The 7,667-nt window shown below is 35.1% G+C and overlaps 1 long non-coding RNA gene across 1 annotated transcript; it reads left to right on the forward strand.

Annotated features, from left to right (window-relative positions):
* The first annotated feature begins 399 nt into the window (after positions 1-399).
* Positions 400-1,830, forward strand: LOC145123894 (uncharacterized). Its single transcript, XR_013715402.1, has 2 exons — positions 400-1,029; positions 1,594-1,830. It is a non-coding gene; the product is annotated as an uncharacterized LOC145123894 (long non-coding RNA).
* Positions 1,831-7,667: the final 5,837 nt, after the last annotated feature.

Here is a 7,667-nt window from a genome sequence, read left to right on the forward strand (position 1 = left end):
TTTCTTAAACTTTGAAATACTCTTGGGACTGTTTTGTAGCAATTTTCACCATAAGGGTTGTTTTGTAATTCCACCAAAATATAAGGGTTGTTTGGTAATTTAATTTAACCAACATAGGACTGTTTTGATAAAAATAAATCAAGTGAGGGGATGAAATGGTTAAAATGAAATTTAATGTTTGAGTCTTGGACTGGTATTGTTAAGAAAACTCTATGGGAGGGGTTATTTTGAATAAATGGGTCAAGGTTTGGGGATTGGGATTGATTTCTAAAATAAATATGGCAGTATGGGTTATTTTGTAAATGTATCAAAGTTGAAAGGAAATTAGGGCTTTACGAGAAGGAATCTCATGGAGGGACCATTTTTTATTAACGGCCCAAACTTAACTAATTTAGGGCTTAAATTGTCCCCGTCTTTTGTTTTGATCGGGTAAAGAAAAGAACGGGGTATACGAATGGAAGCAGACGCGAAGACAGGAGATGGAGGCTCGTCTGATCGGGCAAAATCACGAATGAAACACGAAGGGCACAAAGGAATCGGTCTCATAACTCAATTAGGGGTTTCGATCATCGCTTGATCGAGGAAAGGATCGCGAAGTAAAGCTTGTGAGAAGCAATACTTGTGATCGAGAAAAAGAAAGAAGGTCAATCGGAGGTCGATCCAGGGGAAGGTTCGATTGGGGTTCATCATCAGATCGAGAATATGAAGGGAACAAGTACAAGAATCTCACAATAAAGATTCGATTTTGACTGATTGAGAACACAATTGATCGAAAACAACAGCAACACGGCGGTGACGGTGGTTTGCTAGCGGTGACACCCTCCTACTGTCACCGTTCCTCCTCCTGTTGCGAGAATGAGATAGGGAAAAAGAAGGTGGGTCTGTGGTGGTTTAACCGTGGCAATGGTGTTTCTTGGTGGTCCAAAACCAGCTCCGGTGGAGATCAGGAAGAGAGGGAAAAGGGAATGTATAGAGCTGGAACGAAGAAAAGAAGAAAAAAAAGAGACTGGAAGCACCTGTTAACAACAGGTAAAGAAGTTATTTTCTCTTTCTTTTGTTTTGTAAGAACCCGATGAAGGGGAAAAGCTCCCATTCGTTTGGGTTGATTTCTTAAGGGTGTTTGTTTTTTCTTCTAAATCAACTTTTAACTTTTCAAAATAGTTCAAAAGTCATACATCCGTGACTTTTTGTCTTTTTGAACATTTGAGGCATCCGTGACTTTTTGTCTTTTTGAACATTTGAGGCTGGAAAAGCAAAAAGAAATCCCAAACACTTTTTAAAGAAAAAAGTCCTTTATAAAAAGTCCTTTTACAAAAAGAATTTTTCTCTTCAAAAAGAAATCCCAAATACCCCCTAAAAAAAAGTCTTTTACAAAAAGAACTTTTCCCTTCAAAAAGAAATCACAAATACCCTGTAAGAACAACACCTCCAATGGAGGTGTTCTTAAACGAGATGAAGAAGAAGAAAGTTTGTTCTGTCTCTCAACTCATTGTTTCTAATTGTTTTATTGTTATCGAGAATGAATTGTGTGTAGCTTTGTGGTTGAGTATGGAATTGATTCTTTTGTGTGTTTGGTTGGATGTTCATTGACAGGAACGAAGTATGTAAAAGGATGTGAGGTTTGTTCTTATGCTTCAGTTTTAGTGTAGTTTTGCGTTAGCCTTGTGTGTAGTTTTGGATGCGGGGGATTTTAATAGTTGTCTTTTAAGTATTGTCTTTTGAGTATTTTGAGTATAGTATGCGTATATGTGTGAACTATGTAAATAATACAATTCTCTAGGTATTTTGTGTATGAATTTACATAATATATTTGTTTGGATTTAGAAACAATGTATTTTGTGTATTATATAAATTTAAACTCATATATTAAGAAATTTAGACCTTGGTTTAAAAATTGACATATATATATATATATATATATATATATATATATATATATATATAGTTTTTAGGCCGTGCTAATCACGGCCCACGAAGGTCTTTGTAGGAAATTAGAAAAAAAAACGGAAGTTTAGTGTTATATATAATAGACAATTAAATAAAAGTACATTGCTATTTCTCTTATTTACCGCCGATCGAAAGAGCCTTATTTCTTCACACTTGCATTGCTTTGAGTTTTTTCTATCCTTTAACAATGACCATTATCAAGAATCTGGAGAAACATATCACAAACATAAAAGAAATGTTATGACCAACTCTTTTTGTTAATTTCGTATATTGTCATTTCAAGTGCATGAAAGGCAGAAGTACACAACCTCTCTGCATACCTTACGACAATCTCCAAAACCCAAATCACAAAACAATTTCAAACCCCAACTATAAAATCTGTTGAATAAAAAGAAAATGAACAAAATATAGAGGAGAACAGGAGGGCATGATTAGAGATTGGGACCTTACTAACCTTCAAGTTCTGGAAAACAATTTTAGGGCAGTGGCTCTACAAATTATGTGTAACCGATGATGATGATAGAGTAACAGGGGAGAAAGGAAGAGGGAAACACAAAATGAGAAGTGGAGGGCAGAGAGAGAGAGAGAGAGAGAGAGAGAGAGAGAGAGAGAGAGAGAGAGAGAGAGAGAGAGAGAGAGAGAGAGAGATGTAAAAGGAGAAGTCGATGTATCAAAATGAGAAGTGGTGGTATCGACCAATGGGGATAAGGGATGGCAAGAGGTGGTATGTTATCGTTTACGGGTGTCTAAAACTTGTCTATAAAGAATTGGTGAAGAGGCGGTGGCGGAGAGAATAAGAAGAAAACAAGTGTCCCAAGCTATGATGGAATAAAGAAGAAAGGATTGCTCTCCATGCCATCGATCAAAGAAGGGAAATCAGCTAAAATTCAAAGAAAATCAGCCAAAAATCAACAAAAATAGTTGCTAAATTCTCAATCTTCCACTATATCCAATCATGTCAATTCTTAAGCCATGTGGCTTATTTAATCCACAAAAAAAAATGCAATTGCTATTTTTTTTGGCTTTTTTGTATTTAACCCAAAAACAAAATAGGATTGTACAATGCGTATGGATAATGTACTTTGTTTGATCTACATATCAGGATGGGGTTAAAGGGTAGAAAAGGCAACGTAATTAACCTCATATGACTAACTTTTCTTTTTATAAAATCAAGTTAAAGCAAATGTCAAAACTCTCAAGAATCAACTTCAGCTCATTCATGACTTCAGGTCATCAATCATATATCCTGTATGTAAATCTGTATCAAAACATGTAATCATTCTCAGGTAACAAATAACTTAAAGGTCAAAGTCAAGGTGGAAATCAAAGTCAAAGGCAAAATTACTTGACCCTGCTCATTTTAGACTAATTTCAACATGCAAAATGACCTAGATGCCCATCCCCACAACTCTATAGCAGCTAGTTTTAAGCATATTCGTAACTCTATTTTTTAAATAATCCCATATTCAAGTATTGTTGTAATGTTTGTTACTCATTTCAAATTTAAATCTCAAAACAGAAAGATGTTTACCTGCATATCAAGTAGTCATGAGAATGTTGACTAACTCCAATATGTAAATATTAAAGGAATAAATAGTTTGCATCTGTAGGATGTAACACAAGGGGAGAAAAAGTACATTAGGCAACAAGAGAATAACCTTATAACCATGAAAAAGAACAAGTTACAAGATTATGCATATGTTGGTACCTGAGACGAAGATGAAATCTTAAGGTGTAGAGGGATCAAAGAATTCCAATTTCTGCTTTGACTTGTCATATACTACCACCTGAATAGAATGACAATTAGTGGGAATGAGTAATTACATTACAGTACGAGAAAACAACTTGTCATGAAAATTAAGCTCAACAAGCACATTAATTCCCTTGCTTTGATTACTAAGAGTGGAAGAAAGTATGAAAATAAGACCAGTTTACCCATCTAACCTAACAAACAAATAAATTGCACACACATACAGAACAATGAGATAAGTGAATGAGATGCAGATGAAATTGCCTTGTCATGTGATTTTTTTATATAGCACAAGGTCTTGCACAATAGCTTTTCAATTGATTGTTTTGCCATCAATTTCAAATAAGTTGATTGCTATTCTCTTCTTGATTTTGTTATCTATTTAATTTCTATTAAAGTTTGGATTCTCATTACCAGGAAAGGCGCATATGAAACCTCCTCTGCCCTCTGACATCTTCTAGTTCCATGTTAGGATCATGGCTAATCTATAATTTATTCGCCAGACATTTGCTGCACATCACAGATCAATAATGCCCAACATTAGCTACAAACTTTGTGTTTAAAGCAAGACTTTTTGACCCGTTTTTCTCGTCATAATGCCATAAAAACATTAGTAAAATTAAAAACAAACAGATATGTCAATTGGTGGTTCTAATTTATCAATAAGATCGATAACAATAGACTCACTTACCCCTCAATGATGATTCGTGAGCTAATTACAACCAAAACTCCAACTTGAGTACGGGAAATAACCTAACAAATCGACCATCACAGAGAATTATGTTGATGAGGATTATTGTGGTTAAAGAGATAAAAAGAGAACGGTAAATCATATGAGGTAGCGGTGGTATGGGGAACCAAAGGAAAAGGTCGTGGAGAAAATATATTGGTGGAATCATTTAGCTAAAATGCCCTAATTTCATATAAAGTAAGCTAATACATAATCAACATAACAAAAAATAGAAGAATGAAAACCCAAAATTTAGAAAACATGCAAGAACGGATGTAACATACCTTCCTTCAAGACAACTTAAGGTGGAGAAATCTCAAAGTTAGAACCCAAAAAAAACCTTAATGTAAACATGAACCGGGAGTTGAATAGATGCGGATCATACAACTTATAGGTTTGGAGCATTGCAAAGAGTCAGGAAGAAGAAAATGTGTCAGGGAAGAAGAAAATACCTGGAAGGCAGGATGTCGTGACATGGAGTTTCTTGGGGAAACTTGAATCACCGTCAAAATTAACCGTCGTGATGTCGTGATCTTTCTGGTGCTAATCCGTCGAAAGAGAAAGAGACGCAGAGAGGCACATCCAACGCATCGATAGTGAGGGAGAGTGAAATGGGAAAACATGAAAGCAATGGAATGGATAAACGAGGTGTGTATTAGAAAATAAGGAAACGGTAGGTGTACACATGATGAAACAACTGGAAAACGTAGGTTTACATGTGTCGTCTTCAAACAGAAGTTAGGGCAATGTGAAACAATAGTTATGCTTCTTATCTGCAAAGAAACCCATCGATTGACCAATTACAGAGGAGCGGTGGCGAAATGGGCAAAATCAATGGGTAGGGTGTGTTTCCGTCGGTATTTTGGGTTGTTGGGTAGAGAGAGGTGATGGAGGTAGTAGTGTAGTGGGAAAGTATGGAAGCGATGGCGGAGGTGTATTGGGAAAGCATGGAAGCGTCGAGGTGAAGACTTGATGACTTTTCAAACGGTGGCACATTGGCCGATTTAGTGGAATCATGAGTAATGTTCCAAGCGACAGAAACGAGGCCCATATACCCATCCATTAGGACTCGGACCCGACCTGGCAGAAAAGCAGAACCCTATTAAAAAGCCTGCTTAAAATCAAGAAAAAACAGTCGAAAATTCAACAAAATTCCAAAAAATCCCACACTTATTCCACATTAATTCACCTTTCCCACTTTGCTTAATTTTAAAACATACGGTTTATTTATATATATATATATATATATATATATATATATATATATATATATATATATATATATATATATATATATATATATATATATATATATATATATATATTTATGAGATATATAAAGAATTGAATATTTATATATAACAAATGTCCAAATTTTCTCTCTCTCTCTCTCTCTCTCTATATATATATATATATATATATATATATATAGTGATGTATACCTCGATTCTCGTGCCCTCTTATCGACTCATATAAATTTTCTAAAAATGCATGCTTAATGTTCAGGTTGTGGTGATTTAAAAAATACAGACGAAATTAAATTTCAACATACGAAACTTTGCGAAATGACATTTAAAGTTCCGCGTTTAATTAAGCTGAAAACGTCTGATTTTTTACTTTTATAAATATTTTTATAAAAAATACTTCAAATATGAAATTAAATATTCGGCTATGACCTGGGTCCAAAAATACTTTCAGAATTTCCATTTGAGGTGTGTAAGTCCTTCAACGGATAGAAACGGTTTTAGTGGTTTTAAGAAAATCAGTATTATACTGGTTTTGAATTCTTAAAACGGTCGTATCTTTTGCATACGAACTCCGTTTTGGACATTCTTTATATTTTTGAAATCAGGGTAACACATACTACGAGACTAGAGTGTTTGTATGGCTAATAATTGCTTACTACAAAATTTTGGTTTTTCAAACGCATTAATTAGCGTTGTCGTTTAAGCGGTTCCTAAAGCCAAACCGAAACAAATCCTTATCCAAACACTTAATTCTACTTAAGTTTGACCAAAAGTCAAATCGGTCAAAAAGTCAATGGTTAAAGTTAAAGTCAAAATTGCCAATCAGCAACCATCCACGTCGTGGCCTTCCTTGGCCACAATGTGGGAACAAAATGCCAAAATAGTCGCTAATTCCCCAGTCGCCAAGCCATGGGGAGTGGTCTAAACAGCTCAAACGTGCTTAATCCATTTTTCTCTCCCCTCTCTCTCTTGCTTCATCCAATTGCTATTGGTGTTTGTGATTCATTAGAGGCACAACACTTGAGGTGCTAAAGTTCTCAAGGCTTCAAGATCTTCCATCAACAACAAGGTAAACATCTAGATCTGATTTGTGATGTTAATTTCGATTATATACACTAGATCTAGGGTTAGAAAGTCTTGGATGAATTGCATGTACAATAGAGAAACCTAGATCCAAGCATTAGGGTTTGCATGAGCACATATGATTTTTTTTGGCTCAAACCCATCAGAATTTGCATCATTTTCTTCATTTGTGACTGTCGAATCATCAGAGTGTTTCGATGCTTCAGGAACGTGATTATCATCAACATGGATTTCTGCATCAATGGCCCTGTCAGGAATTCCGAAAATCAAATCAAGATCAATATCGTAAGAATTCATGATTTCAGATTCAACATTTGTTTAAGCCATATTAGGTTTTTGAATGAAAGACTGTTCGACTCTTTTGATGTAATAGTCATAGAATGTGAGTTTAAAAGTTTCTTCGATATCTCTCGTTCGTTTGTTCAACACCCTATAAACTACAGAGTTATGAGAATATCCCAAGAAGATTCCTTCATCAGCTTTCACCTGAAATTTGGAAAGATTGTCCTTGAGAATCATGATAAAACATTTGTACCCAAAAACATGGAAAGTTTTAACATTAGGTTTCCTTTTGTTTATTACTTCATAAGGTGTAATATTAAAGCAATGACGAATGAAAGAATGATTTTGTGTGAAGCAGGCAGTCGAAACAACCTCTGCCCAAAGGTGTTGAGGCAAGTTCACATAAGTAAGCATCGTTCTTGCAGCTTCACATAAGGAACGATTCCTCCTTTCAACAACACCATTTTTTTGTGGTGTGTTAGGAGACGAAAATGTATGAGATATGCCCAACTCGGTCAAGAATGAATCTAGAATTCGATTCTTGAATCCCGTTCCATTATCACTCTTTATCCTTCGAACTTTCCTTTTTAAGCCCAAATCTATGTTCTTAATAAAGTCAATCATCACT

Source organism: Lactuca virosa, chromosome 7 (genome assembly GCF_052849685.1).
Source record: "Lactuca virosa cultivar CGN04683 chromosome 7, Lactuca_virosa_CGN04683_v6, whole genome shotgun sequence".
In the NCBI taxonomy this organism is placed as follows: Eukaryota; Viridiplantae; Streptophyta; class Magnoliopsida; order Asterales; family Asteraceae; genus Lactuca; species Lactuca virosa.